The sequence below is a fragment of the Impatiens glandulifera genome, chromosome 8, assembly GCF_907164915.1.
Source record: "Impatiens glandulifera chromosome 8, dImpGla2.1, whole genome shotgun sequence".
NCBI lineage: Eukaryota > Viridiplantae > Streptophyta > Magnoliopsida > Ericales > Balsaminaceae > Impatiens > Impatiens glandulifera.
This window is the reverse complement of record NC_061869.1, coordinates 43,105,846-43,123,096: the sequence shown is the minus strand read 5'-3', so window position 1 is coordinate 43,123,096 and position 17,251 is coordinate 43,105,846.

Genomic DNA, 17,251 nt, shown 5'->3' with positions numbered 1-17,251 from the left:
ATACGTTCTCTACAAAATATAAAGTTGTGCAACTTTAAAAAAAATGTTATGTTTATATTTGCTGAGTTGGTGCTCAAATCGATAATTTAAATTTGAGGATTTTAAAATCAAGAAACGTGTAATATTTTGACATTACTTTCATAAAAATTTGAAGAACCAATGTCTTCAAATGAATTTTATCAAATAAATGAATTTTATCAAATAGATGAATTTTTTTTTTAAAAAGTCTTTGTATGACTTATAACAAATTTTATAATAATGGTGTTAAATTTGATCATACTTTGACTAAAAGTTAATGTTACAACTATATATATAATGAAGACAATATAAATTATTTACGTGTCTTTTATACGATTTTTTTATCATTGAAAATTACGATAAAAATGATTAAAATCCACTAGGGACGTGAATTGCACTATACGAAATATCATGTTGTTATCAAATGATATATTGATATTATTAAATGAAAAACTTTACGTCTACAAGTAAATATGTTTACACTTGAAAGTGCAATCTACGTATGAAAATCTTTTAAGAAAATTATGATCGATAGATTAAATGTTTAATCTATATTTTTGACATATGCCGAAAAATAAAATATTTTTTATGAAAAATATATAATTTCTTACCCGAAGGAAGAATAGTGATATTTATTTTTTTAGTTGTCATGTCATGTAAAGATAACAAACACTTTATTTTCAGTTGTATAAGATTAGTGATATTTGGATGAAAGGTTATTTCATTTTAATCATAGTCATTGGGCGGTTGATAACAAAACTTCTTCCCATCAGTTGAACTTTTGAGGGGGTTTTCATTTTCTTTTAAGTGGACTATAGTTTATTACTTCGAGGAAACTGGTGTTAATTTATATTAATTGACGAATTATTTTTTGCAGGATACAGTTTGATTGTGTTATAGAAGCAATGGATGAATCCACTAAATGGAGACGAAGGTATGATGAAGAAGTTGAAAGGGGTACCATGTGTATTAAGGAATTAACTGAGGTTTGGATAATCTCTTTAGTGATAAACTCCTAATTTTTTATTTCTTTAATGTTGGGATATTCCATTTCATAGGAAAATAATAAAAGATTCTTATTGTAACAAGTAGTTTTTTACTCATAAAAGAAATTTAGTATTTCAATTTATTTTTTTGATAATACACTTGGGTTTTGTTGTTTACATTGGCTTAAACAAATATTTATTTTTCTTTTTAATTTAAAAAAATGGGTGATGCAGATGAAAAGGAGCTCAACTATAAAGAGGATGCTGGAGGAAAGTCGTGCTAATGTAAATGTAAGACGGAACACAAAAAATTAGCTAGAAAATGTAGATGTTCTTTTAGTTTTGGATCCTTAATCATCCAAATGAAAGATATCCGGTATGAAAAAATATAAATAATAACTTTGGCTATCTTAATGTTAAGTTATTATGATATCCCTTATCAAAAGTTTGTTTATGTTAAAAACAAGACTTTCTCTAGAGAATATTTCGCAATAATTATGTAAATGAAAAAAAAAGATTATCCAAATGTGGATAGAGGAACTATAGTTTAATTCTACCACCAAAAAACAACGAACAGAAGATGTTAGAAACACAACTTGAATTGAAGATAGTTTTTCAAGATCACAATTAGTCTCCACAGTCATAGATATTTTTGAAAGTTTACATTTTGTTTCAAAAAAAAACTTACATTGGATCATTTATATCACCCATCAGAAAATATAACGAGATGACTAACCACTTTTTAGCAATGTATATCATTGCACACAAGGAAGGACGAATTTATCAAACTTTTATACATTTCATTTTATTTTTTTTTATAAAGATTGTTGTCCATTTCTTGGTCCATAAATTAAATTGAGGGAAAAGTACCCTTAAGGATTTTTTATAATCCAAGCACCTAAACTTTGTTTTTATATTCAGTTAGACCATCAAAATTTATTGAGAAATAGAAAACTTTGATTTAGACTAATATTTATCTCGGACAAACACTTTATATATTGCAATTTCATTTTTCTATAAAGAGCTGCTATTTTTTTATTCTACACCACATGTCGTTGTTTATTATATAAGTTCCTACATTTTATTTTTGTATATATAAGTTAGACCCTTCAAGTCTTATTGTGGGTTAGAGAAGTTTGATTTAGATTAATATTTATCTCAGATTTCAAACACTTTATACAATGCAATTTAATTTTTCTATAAAGAGTGTTTTACATTGAATGGAGGGAAAACTATATATTAGTATTTTTTTTACTATACATTCTTAAACTTTGTTTTTATATTCAGCATAACTTTATTGTGAATTAGAAAACCTTAGGTTAGATTAATATTTGTCTGCATAAAGAATAAGAGAGCTAGGGTAAAGTAAAAATAAAAAATGATGAGAAGACTCTTGTTAGAGCACAAAAACTTATGCTCATAAATTAATTGTTTCGAAATAGTTTTACACCAGGACCATTTTATAAAAAAAAAAAAGAAAGAATATATTGTTGTAAAGAAAAGTTGTAAAATCCATACTAGTTCTATTTGCAATTACTAAAACCGGTTGTGAAAGGACTAATCATACTAATTGAAAATTTGGTTCCCAAAATCCATTGCAATTTGATGCGCACAATTCAATACATATTAGGAACATGACGTTGTTAGTCGCTAAAAAAATGTTGTAACATCAATTACAAATGTATTTTAATATTCTTAGCTATTTTGTTGTTAACAGACATTTATATTCATTTATTGTTATGTAACCTATAATTTTTATTTGGTTAGATACTATCAAGGTAAAAAAAATGAAACAATTAATAAAAAGATGAATTTAATATATGATTATGAAATTTTTATGTCATACTTTTATCATTTTGATTAAATGATTTTGATTAAATGGATTATTTAAATATATATATATATGAAATATTTTTTTTGTGAAAATAAGTTATTTGAGACAATTACACAAGTTTAGTGGACAAATTTTTTTTTTTTTGGAAAACAGCTTAGTGCCATTTCATTAAAAAAAATCCAAAAGAGGGAAAAAAAATACAAAAGTTTAAGATCAGATCTAGACAATTTCTAGATTTGACAATGAAACAATAATTGAATTACAGACAATAACAATAATCAATTAGCGTCTACAACATTTTTACTTTTATTCTACTTGTGACCTTCTCAAACGAAATATCCCATATATGGCAGAACTTTCTATTCTCTTCATTCTTCTCGATTCCTCTCCAGGATTGAATGAGTGCATTTCCATCTGAAGTTATATCTCTCCAAATATCTTCAGCGGTTCTACTTCTTCCACTGTGAGTTCTTGAATTTATTTCTTTCTAGATATTGTAGATTACTGCTCCAAAGTAGCATTTCAACATACTTACATAGAAGGATCTTCCTTTTGCTTTATTCTTCATCCACTCTTGGATTTCTTCCCATATTCTTGGAAAGTTGATGATGTTCATGTTTGCAGCATACATCCTCTAGATTTGTATTACAAAAGAACATTCCCCAAATAAATGGTTTATGCTTTCCTCAACTCTCGAACATATGACACAGTTGATATCAGGAATATTTATATATTTTCGAATTTTGTCTTTTATTGTCAACCTTTTCTTGTATACCAGCCAAAGAATAAATTGGTGACGAGAAATAATCTTTGGAGACCATACTACATTATTCCAATCTACATCTTGTCCTCTTGTTCTAACCATTTCCCATGCCTTTCCTGTAATAAACTTCTCATTGCTTTCTGTTTTTCAACTTATTTCATCATTATTTTCATTGAGTTTCTTCTGCCTCATTAGGTTTAGGATTCTATCACCTTCTAGAATACGCCTCAAAAGTGAATCACATCTACCTTCATATACGTATCTAAATGAGTACTTGATGTATTCTCTTCTAACTCTGTTTCCTTGCATTTCTTCTTTGAATATAATGGGAATATTATCCAGCCAAGGATCATGCCAAAATAGTACCCCTCTTCCATTTCCAATTGTGGTTTTCACCATTTGAAAGACATTTTTTCTTGTTTTTAGGATTTTCTTCAATGACCATGCCATTCTTTCGTTGATGCTTAGTGTCCAGATACTCTGCTCTTCTTTCATAAATCATGTATGCACCCATTTAACCCATAGGAATTCCGCTTTTTGCCCCAACTCCCATAAGCTCTTGATGGTGAGGGCTTTAGTCCATTCAACACAACTTTTTATTCATAGTCATCCTTCTTCTATGGGAGTGCAAACATCCTCCCATTTGACTTTTTTTCCTCATCTGCCTTGTGTTCCCCATATGTAGTCTCTCATGATTCTATCGAGTTCAGCCATTACTTTCTTTGGGATGACTATCTGTTGTGCCCAGTAGCCAATAATTCCAAAAATGACTCTTTTAACGAGCTCGATTCTACCTGCATAAGACAATTTTTTAGTAGCCCAACCCAAAACATAATTTCTAACCTTTTCTACCAATTGTCTAAAGTTATTGTATCGGAGTTGTTTTGAAGACAGGGGTACTCCAAGGTATTTCACTAGTAGTTCACCTTCCTTGATTCCCATAATATTGAAAATGTTTTCTTTCCTTTCTTCATTAACCCCTCCATAGAAAGCCTGAGTTTTGTCCTCATTGATGTATAGACCTGTAATACTCGAAAAAATTGTTAAAACTTATTTGATTATACTAACAGATTCAACATCCGCATAAGCCACAAAAAATAGATCATCTGCAAAACATATATGGGTTATTGCTTCTTCTTTGTAGTACGAGTGAAATTTGAAATGATGACTTCTCAGAAGCATTTTTAAAATGCAGTCAAGAATTTCCATTAATAAGACGAATAGGTAAGGAGATATAGGGTCTCCTTGCCTTACTCCCCTTTCACCCTTGAAAAAGCCTCCATGAATACCATTCACGCTCACAACAAAGTGAGGAGTGGAAACACATTGCATAATCCAATCAATGAAAATAATTGGAAAACCTGCAGCAAGGAGGAATTCGTGGATTGATCCCCATCTGATCGAGTCAAAAGCTTTTTTAATATCAATTTTGAAAGTCACACGTGGCGATATGTTTTTCTTTCCATATCCATTCAATAAGCTCTGCATGAGTAGGATGTTATGGGAAATATAGCGTTTGGGAATAAATGCTGACTGCCCTAATCCTACAAGTTTATCAATAACTGTTTTCAAACGTTGCGAAATAATTTTTGAAATAATTTTATAAATAACATTGCAGCATGAAATAGGACGAAAGTCCTGAATTTTTTCCGGAATTGAATTCTTAGGAATCAAATTCAACACTGTGACGTTCCATTGCTTCAACATTTTCCTGTTTTGGAAGAATTCCAAAACCCCTTCGCTTACATCTTTACCCACTATTTCCCAGTTTTCTTTGAAGAAGTTTGCGTTGAAACCATCTGGTCCTGGGCTTTTATCCCCTTTCATCGAAAACACAGCTTTTCTAACTTCTTCCATATTGACTCTTGTAATCAATTTGTTACCACTTTCTTCACTGATTTTCCTTTGCACAATCTGTTGAAGCAATCTTCGGTTGTCCTCTATTATTGTGCTAGTTTCTGTTCCAATCAGCTCTTTGTAGAAACTTATTGCTTCCTCATGAACTGCCTTTTGTCCTTGTAAAACATCTCTATTTGAGTTTGTGAGCCTTAGGACTTGATTTCTGAAATTCCTTGATGAACATTTTTGATAGAAGAAAGAAGTATTCTTGTCTTCTAATGAAAGCCAATTTTTTCTAGATTTTTGCTTAGCAAAACTTTCCTCTTTAGAACAGAGGTCTCTGAATCGCGTAAGAGCATCTTTTTCCTCTTCCCTGTTATAAGGTAGATTTGGGGCTCTTAGTGCCTTGCTTTGTATTTCCTTTAGTTTCGTTCTGGTTTCCTCTACTCTTTTAGAAATCCCACTATATTTTTTTCGGTCTAGTTTATTCAGCTTCCCTTTCAGTAATCTTAGTTTCTCACAAACTCTAAACATCTTTGTTCCATTAATTCTGATGTTTCAAGTTTCATTAAGGATTTTATTAAATTCTTTATCTTTCATCCAGAAGTTGAAGAACTTAAAGGGTCTTTTCTATTTTTTCTCCTTTTCCCAAAAGAATTTCAAAGGGCAGTGATCAGAGATACCTGGTTGCAAAACCTGGATTTGGCTTCTTGGGTAAAATTCCACCCATTTTTCATTCACTAGGCCTCTATCAATTCTGCTATTTCTCATGTTGTCCGCCCTCTTGTAGTTGACCATGAAAATAGATTACCTGAGAAAGACGGTTTAATGCAGTTTATGTCTCGAATGCATTCATTGAAATCATGCATGTCTTGTGTTATGTTTGTCTCAGGCTCTCTTTCATTTCTGAATCTTGTAACGTTAAAATCTCCCATAATAACCCACGGTTCGTCGTCCGTAATGCTTCTTCTTAAATCATTCCAAAGTGTCTTCCTCTCTGTCCCAGAGTTGCTTGCTTAGACTACCGCAAAGAATATTTTTACCCTTGTCACCAGATTGATAACCTTTGTCAAAATAACTTGCTTGCTTTCAAAAAATTTCTTGATTTCAACCCTTCTTTTATCCCATCCTACCCAGATTCTACTTTTAATCCCTTCAGAGTTATGAATAAATTCCCATTCTTCTTTGAAGCAACCTTGGGCAACATTCCCTATTTGACTTTGTCTGACTTTTGTTTCAATAATTCCAAATACTATGATTTCATTCTTTTCTGCTATTCTTCTAACTTCTCTTCTTTTTATGGGGTCATTTAACCCTCTAATATTCCATGTCATTAAGTTCTTTAATGAAAAGAAGATGTTCCAGCTTTACTTCCCCTTCCTTTACTTTTTCTTCCTTTCTGTTTTTCCCATATAGCAGGGCTATAAGGAATTGTATTTTCCTTAATTTTCTTACCTTCTTGTTTTTGGATTCTTTTGTTTCTCTGGTCAACTTTTTTTTGAATTGGAGATTGTACAGTTTCAATCGATTCAGCTGCCTCTTCTTTATCTTTCCCATTTATTTCACCCACTTCCCCTTTCTTGCTTTCTCCCACACTTTCCCTTTCCACAACCTCTTCGGTATTGATTCTTGCTTTCAGTTCAAGTTTATTTGTTACCTCTTCATTCTCAGCCTTTGATTCTAAATCTCTTACCACTCTATCTTCCTTCCCTTGTTCTTCAGAACCATGTTCTGAATTTCCTTCCTTATCTTGATCCTTCTATTTACTCAATACTGATTCATTAGTAACCATTTTCTGTCTTTCATTCTCAACCTTTTCCTTTTCCAACATTTCTTGTTCTTCTTTCTGTTTCTTTTCTGTCTCTGTCTTTGTCTCTTTCTCGATCTTCTTCTTCCTTTCTTCTTCAATTATTTTCGGGCACTTGTAACAGACATGTTCGAATGTATTACAGTCAAAGCATCTATTCGGCCTCCACTCATATGAGATTCTCATAATTATGGGTTCACCTTTTCTGTCTGTTACCGTCATCTAGTATGGAAGATTTGATCTCGGGTGTATCTCAATGCACATCCTAGCATAAGTCATATGCTCACCTTTTTTTGTAGTTGGGTCCATGTAGAGTGGACTCCCCAATAGGCTCGGAAAGTGACTTAATGCTTCAGGGTTATACATGTGGGGAGGGATGTTGCGCAATTGGAACCAGATTTGCGCAGTTTCATGTAGTTTTCCAACAAATGTGTGCCCATTGATCAGAATACTTTCGAGATCTGATCCTTCTTTGTATTTGAGAAAGTACAAGTCATTAATGTTTGATGTTACCTTTTCTAGACCATTTTCCTCCAATTGTTCCATTAGAGTTTTTTTGGTTACTAGAAATGACACCTTGTTTCTTCCGATGAAGTTGCCCACTATGACATTCTTCCATGAATTTACGCAGTTTTCCTCAACTTCTTGGGATAGTTTGAATTCAAACGGGGAACCGATAATTTCAACTTTTGGCTTAAATGTTCCAAGGAAAATCTTTCCCCTCTCTTGAACTGGATTGTCAGCTTTTGTTTCCCTTATGTTCTTCTGCCCTACATTCTGTTTTTGTTGTTCATTCTGCTCGTTACTCTGGTTTTGCCCTGTTTTCTGATCCTTCCCTTGAGTTTTTCTTTGTTCTTCAACTTTCTTCCAGACCTGGTCTACATTCCAATTAGAATTGTTCTTGATGAAGTAGACTCTGGTTTTGGGGCATTTAAAGAGCTCTCTCAAAGTTTCAACAGACCAGCTCACAATAGTATCGTACTCCTATTTTTTTAGGAGATTCCAGTCTTATAGGTAATGTAGGTTGAGCTGTTCTGTGTACTGTTGACTTTTCTCTTTGCTTAAAACGATTTGGCCTTTCTTTCTCAGTATCAATAATTTCGTTATCTGATTTCTAAGTCCTTTCAGATTGGCCCTTTCATTAAAACCAACCCTCCATTTCCTCGGGTCTTTTCTTTACCCAATACTTTCGCTGCCATTCTTTGCATTTTTCCTGTTTCACCCAGATTTTCTGCATTAATTCTTTCTCTTTTCAATTCTTTCTGAATTATTTTCTCTGCTTCTTCGTCTGAGTCAGGTATCTCAATAGTCTCAAGTTGAATTTGATTCCCATTAGAATCCGAGTTAATGACCTGTGCATTTTTATTTCCTAAACTATTTTCCAGAACTACTCTATCTTTTCCTAGAGCATGTCCTAGACTATCACAATCTAGACTATCAGCATGTATTCCACTAACAGTTCTATTATCATTTTCATTCATCTCATGAGTGTTATTGGGATTGGTAAAAAACATACCTGGCGTGTTGACTGCAAAATCTTTATTATTGCTCTTACTCACGTCAGTCAGATTTCCACCATTTCTTCCTGGCTTTGGAGACCCATGATTTTCAAAGAGAATATTCGTGTGATTCTCTCCTGAGCCTATGTGGAGGTTTGTTGCATTGGAATTTTTTATCTTAGGATCAGGGGAGCATGTGTTGGATTCACCCATTGCCCGATTAAGAGAGTTGGTCGGGCTTGTACCAACTGTTGACAAAGAGGGAATTTCCCGTACTACTGAAGCTACAATGTTTGCAAAAGTCATATTTAAAATGGCCGACACGGACAGATTCGTGTCAGCGAAACTTTTAACAACTTTACAGTACACATAGGTTTGAAATTGATTTCCTGATGTACTCTAGTCTTGACCGAGAGATCGATGAGTAGAATTTGTAGATTTCTGCGAAAATACGACCATTCCGACCGAGAGATGAAATCACGACGCACACGGAACACGGATCGCACAAATCGCACAGATGGCACAGTTCGCACGGCAACGAATGAAGTGTGATTTCTTTGCGACTGCGATCGAGGGTTTCTTCAACGACGATTACGACCGCGACGGAATATCGCGGCACACACGGCACGCTGATCGCACAGTTCGAACTTCACCTAGGGTTTTGCCAAAAAAAATTACTTTTTTAGGGTTTTACTTGTTTAGTGGACAAATTGAGCTAAACATAAATGTATTTTTTTGACATAAGACTTTTTTATATTTAAATGGATAATGAAATTGTGACTTAGTTATTTCTCTTCGTTATAATGAAATTTAGACTTTGTTTTTTGCATTATAAGTTGTTGAGATTTGGTATGAAACAAAATTATAAACCAATGTTAACTTATACTTAATTCTTCATGTGAGAATAGATTATATCTTGAATACTAATATTATAATATTAAGTAACTTTATTATCTTAAAATTGTCAATCATTCATTTTCAGAAATTTCAAAAGAAATGTGTGTATTATTGTATGGTCCACACGGAAAGGAAATTGTGGTTTATATTATTGCATCATTGGTCCACCCGGAAAGGAAAGTTTGGTCCATTTTGTATGTGATTAATTTCAATTTATGTAATTTTGTAGGGATCCTAATTTATATTAGAATTTCATATTAGTTGAAATGTCAAAACTTGTATATGAAAATAAGACAATAATATGACACAATCAAATATAAAATAATATGTAGCTAGATTTTTGTTGGAGCATTTTCATCATCATTCTTAGCAAATGAACATTTTCAGTCTTTCAGATAAGAATAACAGGAGATTCTTAGTGCAACAAATATTTTTGACTCGTTTCAGTCTTTCATTCAGAAAAGAAAATTAGTACTTTTTGTTGTTTATTTTAGCTTTAAAAATAATTTGTTGTTTTTTTAATTTAAAAGAAAAATGAGTTCAACTTTTTTTTTTTTTAAAAACGACTTAATATTATTTCATTAAAATTCCCAAAACAAAAAAAAAAAACTTATGAGTTTATGTATTTTCCTAGAAAAGCCTAGGAAAATTAAGTACGTTACGGTCTAAAACAAATGAATTACAAACAATTATCAGAATTAAAAACAAATTTAAATTGCGTTTATCTTGCTAAAAAAACAGAGTCTTTGGTGACTTCATGATATGATACCTTTTAGTTCCTGTAGAGGTTCCAATTTTATTCGTTTTTCGGGTCTCTTCTTCATGTCTGGATGTTCGCTCTACAGTCATTTACAATATCATCACAGGTCTGCTCCAGACATCTTCAATTCCTCGAGAATGCCCTCGCGTTTCTCTCCCTCCAGATGTTGTAAATTGTTGAGCCGAATGCGCATTTAAAAATCTTTGACTTAAACTTTGTACCCTTTGCTTTTTTACAGTCACTTCCTTGATTTTTTTTCAGTCTTCTAGGAATATGGTCATCTCAACTTTAAAGGTCATCTCAACTTTAAAGAGGATGATGGAGGAAAGTGGTGCTAATGTAAATGTTCTTTTACTTTTGGATCCATAATGATCCAAATATGAAAGATATAATTTAGATATCTCAATATGAAAAAATTAAAAAGCAAAAGTTATTATGATTTCTTTTATCAACTGTTTATATTGTTATATTTCCAAAGGATACATTTTTTATAAGAAAAATATAAACAATATCATTAACATGTTATTGCGAAATAGAAATAAAAATGAAAATGAAAGATTATCCAAATGTGAAACTATAGTTTAATTCCTACCAACAATACCAACAAATAGAAGATGTTGGAGCTTGAATTGAAGATATTTTTTCAAGATCACAATGAGACTTAGTTATCATATACTATTTTTTTGGCAATGTATATCATCATTATACACAAGGACAGATTTAACAAACTTTATATATTGCAATTTAAAATTTCAATAAAGATGGTTGTCCATTTTGTTAAAATTTTTATCTTTAAATAACATAAATATATTTATAAATGATGTTACAAATAAATTAAATAAACTAGAATATACAATAAACGAAATCACCAGAATAAAATGTTAATTCGAGGCATGTGCTTAACATATTTCTCTTAAAACAGTTCTAGTATCTCCTCTTGTGCTGGAGTTTATCGCAGATGACTGTCTCCTAAGATACAACGAATCTAGTAATGATTTAGCACCGGAATCACTACACATCAAACTTGATAAACTATTTGAATCAATCACCTGGTTTCAACGGAGATACTATGAGTCAAAAACTCAAAGAACACTCGATTGAGTGAAAAACACTTAGATGAGTGAAGAATTCAAAAAACACTCAAGAAAACAAAGAAAGAAAACATTTCAATTTCTAGAGAGATTATAAAATCAGTGAAAAAGAGATTTGAGATATATTCAATGTTTCAAACGAAGGGGATATTTATAGCTGAAAATTAAACAATCACAATAAATTCATTTATCAATCCAATGGCTGATAATTCATCCAACGGATGACATTCCTAAACTCTTGACTTTAAAAGACTCTTGGCATTCAATCTTATCCATTGACATTCGATCTTATCCATTGAAATTCGATCTTATCCACTAGCATTAAATTTTACCCAAAATTCACATTTGAATTTGGTATGAATTTATATTTATTTGGATTAAATTAAATTTAATTTATTTATCCAAGTTCTCATTTCCATTTAATTAATAGAATTAGTTTTAAATTCCAACAATCCCTCACATTAATGGAAATTAAAAGGTTAACCCGGTGAAAGGTTCAATAGTTGAATCATACATATGATAGGTAAATGTAACCTTTTGAATCTTCCCTTATGAAAGTATATAACTTTACTAACCGATTAGTAGACTCAATGTCCTTGATACATGTCAAGCTCTCATGGCTGTGTCCATTTTGGTCATGGAACACGCACCTGGTTCTGTGAGAGGGTCTAAAATTGAGTCGTGTAATTCTGTTGAGTCAAATTATTTTGACTATGGGTTGAAATAATTTGACTATTGGGATTTTGATGATAAAATGATTTATGTGCTTTGATGTAGGTGTATCGAAAATCATATTTCATGAGACTTGGCTCTAATGAGGCTCATTAGACCAATTTGGCATTAAATGCACAGGATTAGACGTGTAGTCTAACTTAGCAGAGTTAGAACTGCAGTCTAATAAATTCCGTAATTAGACGTGCAGTCTAACTCATGGAGTTAGACGTGCATTCTAATAGATCTCGGAATTAGACGTTCAGTCTAACTCGTGGAGTTAGACGTGCAGTCTAATAGATCTAGGAATTAGACGTGCAGTCTAACTCGTGGAGTTAGATGTGCAGTCTAATAGATCTCGGAATTAGACGTGCAGTCTAACTCGTGGAGTTAGACGTGCAGTCTAACTCGTGGAGTTAAACGTGCAGTCTAATTGATCTCGGAATTAGACGTGCACTCTAACTCGTGGAGTTAGACGTGCAGTCTAATAGAGCTCGGAATTAGACGTGCAGTCTAACTCGTGGAGTTAGACGTGTAGTCTAACTCGTGGAGTTAGACGTGCAGTCTAATAGATCTCGGAATTAGACGTGGAGTCTAACTCGTCGAGTTAGACGTGTAGTCTAATAGATCTCGGAATAAGACGTGCAGTCTAACTCAGTGGAGTTAGACGTGCAATCTAATGTATGCAGAATTAGACATGTAGTCTAACTCAGCGGAGTTAGACGAGCAGTCTATTGGATTGTGAAGGTTATACGTAAGTCTAACTCCTTCAGACAAGTCTAAAATAGAACTGGAATTAGACATGCAGTCAAATTCAGTGAAGTTAGACGTGCAGTCTAATGGTTAAGTGAATAATTAGACGTGTAGTCTAATTAGTGAAGGTTAGACGTAAGTCTAAGTCTTTTAGACAAGTCTGAAGTAGAACCGGAATTAGACGTGCAGTCTAACTCAGTGGAGTTAGACGTGTAGTCTAATGGTTAAGTGAATAATTAGACGTGTAGTCTAATTAGTGAAGGTTAGACGTAAGTCTAACTCCTTCACATTAGTCTGAAGTGATTGTAATTAGATATAAGTTTAATCCCATTCGACTAGGCGGTCTAATGGATTATGTTCTTAGACGGGGATGTTTAATTTCATTAGATGAGGTCGTCTAACCGAAATACGTCTAATGCTCAGCTTAAGTAGTATGCTTGAAGCTAGCACCCACCTATCCACGTGCTATAGTTGTACTCTACTCCTGCTCCACTTTTTAGTGAAAATTAGTACGACAACTATATGCAACTAACCAAAGAATGCCTTGGAGCCTACTGTGTGCTCAGAACCTACTATGTACTATGGAGCCTTTCTAATGGAAGAGTGCCACGTATCATTCTAAAGATTCAACCGTTAGTCTCTGCCCAGTATTTATCAAATCTCAAGGACAACGGACAAATCGCCAGCAATTCGATCAACTAATAGAAATCTATTTGAGAGAGAAACTATTTGATCATCTTGCTTACTGAATTCAAGTCTTTGAATATTCATATTGTGAAGTTGCTTTCCTGATTGTACTGTGTGTGAATCAAGAGAGAGCTAGAATCAAAAACACCATTAGCTGAGTGATATTCTTCATCTTGTAAATTGAACAGAGGGTGTTCTGTTCAATAGTGAGCTAAGTGTGTGTAAACTGTATTTTTTTCTAATCATATTATAGTGAATACTTCCGGTGGTTGGAAGAAGGGGTGACATAGGAGAGTTTCTCCGAACATCCATAAACAAACTGCTGTGTTTTTTTATTTCTGTCATCTTTTCATCCTTCATCTTGAGCTTCAAACCCAAGTAAATAATTCTGCCTTTAATCTATTTCAAGTGTTTACAAGAGTTTGCGTAGAATAGAAATCGAATTAAATCCCTTACATGATTTCTTTCAAACCGATCCTATCAATTGGTATCAGAGCAATGTTTTTATTCTCAAGCTTTTCCTGAAAGATGTCGACCATAACTAAAGATGCCAGTGCTACAACCATTCCAACTTTCTCTCGAGAAAACTACATTGTATGGAAGAAAAGAGTTCGTGCTCATCTTTCTTCTCTTCATGACGAATTGTGTAGTGTCGTCATAGAAAGTACTATCAAGATCGATAAGGAGAAAGCTGACTGGACTGCTGAAGAGAAGAGGCAGAACAACCTCAACAAATGGCTCTTGATGTTCTGTATAGATCTTTCGATGACAGCATGTTCAACTACATTATCGAATGCGATACTGTCAAAGAGGTCTAGGACGGACTCATCCAATTGTGTGAGGGCAACGAGCAAACCAAGGAAAACAAGATTATGGTTGTCACTCAGCAGTTTGATAGCTTCAAGATGCGCCCTGGTGAAACTATGAACGACTTCGACACCAGATTCAACAAGATTGTCTCTTCCTTATCCATTCTAGGCAAGACCTATAGCAACAGGGAGCTTGTTATTAAGGTCATGCGTGCTCTTCCAAGGGAATGGGACATAAAGACAATGGCGAAGAGAGAATTAAAAGATCTTAACAAGATCTCTCTCTTTGATCTCTTTGCTGATCTCAAGGCCTATGAGTTCGAGCTGAACTGTAGGATGGAAGAAGATCAACCCACATCCGTTATTATTGCCAAGGCGCTGGTGACTTCTGAAGAGCCACCAACCGCTCTGGATGTGAAGATGGCAACTCAGAAGCTGAGCAGCGATGCCATGTCTCTCTTTGTGAAGAAGTTTTTTCATCTCTTGCATGATATCAGAAGAAAGAATCATGTCGAAAGTGTGTCCCACCGTCGGAAGTTCAAAGAACTCCGCATATACAGTTTCGTCAAAAGATATTTCCACTCATTTGACGGTTGCTACGATGGATTCGCCCACCATAGTTGCAGATTTGAAAAACTCGCGAACTTCTTTTTCATAGAATATGAAAGGACCACCGAGATACTTCCTCAACCCAGAATACTCTAGGGTTCTGAACATATCCACCACTTCCGGTTGATCGAAAGTGTAGACCGATGGAAAATCTACCTGCAATGTACAATGACCCAGAGTGATTTTCGTGTTCACCATTTTTGAAGGAATATGAACAGACACAAGATTTCAGGGAGATTTAGAGAGAGAAATGCAAAGAAAACTAGGGTTCTTAAGGATTTTGAGAGATGAAAAGCTTTCAAACTCATGCAAGGATATCCTTATAAAGACAGAGAAAAGATATGCAGAATAACCGTCACTTTTCTTAAGGGTATGGCCCATCAATAAATGTTAGACGTCCTTTTTCAAGGAGTCATCATTAAAAATGAGGGTATATCAGTCATTGTCTCTAAACTTGAAAGACACGTGTCTTCACGTTGTTAAGAGATGACTGTTATATATTTGAGCGGGAAAAACGGATATATCCTCATGTGGGACAACTGTCCTTGATCAGTCTAATCGGCACGTAGTTAGACGTTTTTCTTACTTCACAAATCCATATAACTAAACGTCTATTAGACGGATGAGTCTATTAGACGCATATGTCTAATTCAGTGTTGTATAAAAATATGTCTAATGTCTATTAGACGTGTACGTCTAATTCTGCATAAACACCATGTGTTAGACGTGTGTTTGATTAGACGTGAGCATCCTCTTGCTCATGACGTAAAAACGTCTAACGTCTATTAGACGTGTCCGTCTAATCGCGTAGGTTGAAACCTGAACATGTAGACTTAGATGTATGGATTTTGAGAAAAAATATGTCTGAGTACAAACCGTTTCTTTTAGACACACTTGTCTAATAGTCTGAATAAGAATATTCGTCTAGAGGGTATCCTTACTTCCAAAGTAATTTTTCCTCTCATTTTGCATAGAGACAGAAAAGCATAAGAGACAATTTTTGTGGTCCAAAGACTAAAAACATCTTTAACAAATAAGAACATTTAATCTACTGGAATGGCAAAAGCCATTGTTGATCTTCCAGGCTGTGTACTCAAAAGAATTTTCTTCTTGCTTCCTTCCTACAATCCTCCTGCATCACCTACAAAATAAACTATTTACACATTTTGGTACCCATATTCAATTGGGTCCTCGATCAATTAGTCCCTTAGGAATCCATATTTGAGTTATTCTGATGGATTTCCCATTTTGTGTTTTGATTAATGCATTAGATTTTGACTTAGCAGATGACTTCCTGCTAGCCATTAATACCTTAACTTTTGAAGAAGATTTTCTTTTAAAACTCCTTGACTTAGAGTCAGGTTTTAAATTGCCAGACTTATTAGTTGCTTCTAGCTTATTCTTAAGCCAGCTAATAGTCGGCGGAAAATAAATTATTTCATTTTTTAAAGCAACTTCTTCATGAATAGGATCAGATTCAATGTCAGTCATACTCTCTTTGACAAAACTTATTGGTTTAAGCTTGTCAGATGAGTTGGACTTTTTGCATGACAGGTTAGGGTCATTGCTATCAAATCCCAATCCGGATCTAGATCTAGCAGGTTTTAACTTGTTGATCTGATATTTGACAGCTTCTCCGGACCTTGTCCATGCACAGACAACGTAGTTTAACCTTTTGTTTTCAGATGAAATGTTTGAATATGATCTTTGAGCATCTCATTCTCAGATGAGATCTCTTCAATCTTCTTTTCAAAAACATTTGACTCTTCAGTTTGAACCAGAGTTGATTTGTTTTCATCTAGTGAAGATTTAATTTCATTTAGAGATTCTACTAGCTTTCTGTACTCGATGACCATGTCATCTAGTGCAGCTACCAGTTGTTCCCTTGAAAACCTTTCGGAAGAGAAGTCAAATACCTTAGTCTCCTGAGTCCTTTATTCATCTTCTTTTTCCATGAAGCATGCCACCTCTTCTTCATCACTTTCACTGGATGAAAAGTAAGAACCACGACTGCTTCGATTGTTGTTCCCGTCACCTGCCATAAGAGCCTTCAGCTCTTTTCCATCATCCTTGGCATCTTCACGTTTCGGCTTCCGGCATTCCGATGCATAATGACCTTTAATACCATAGTTAAAACAAGTAACATTAGCTTTATATTTTTTATTTTCATTAGAATTTGAAGAGTTTG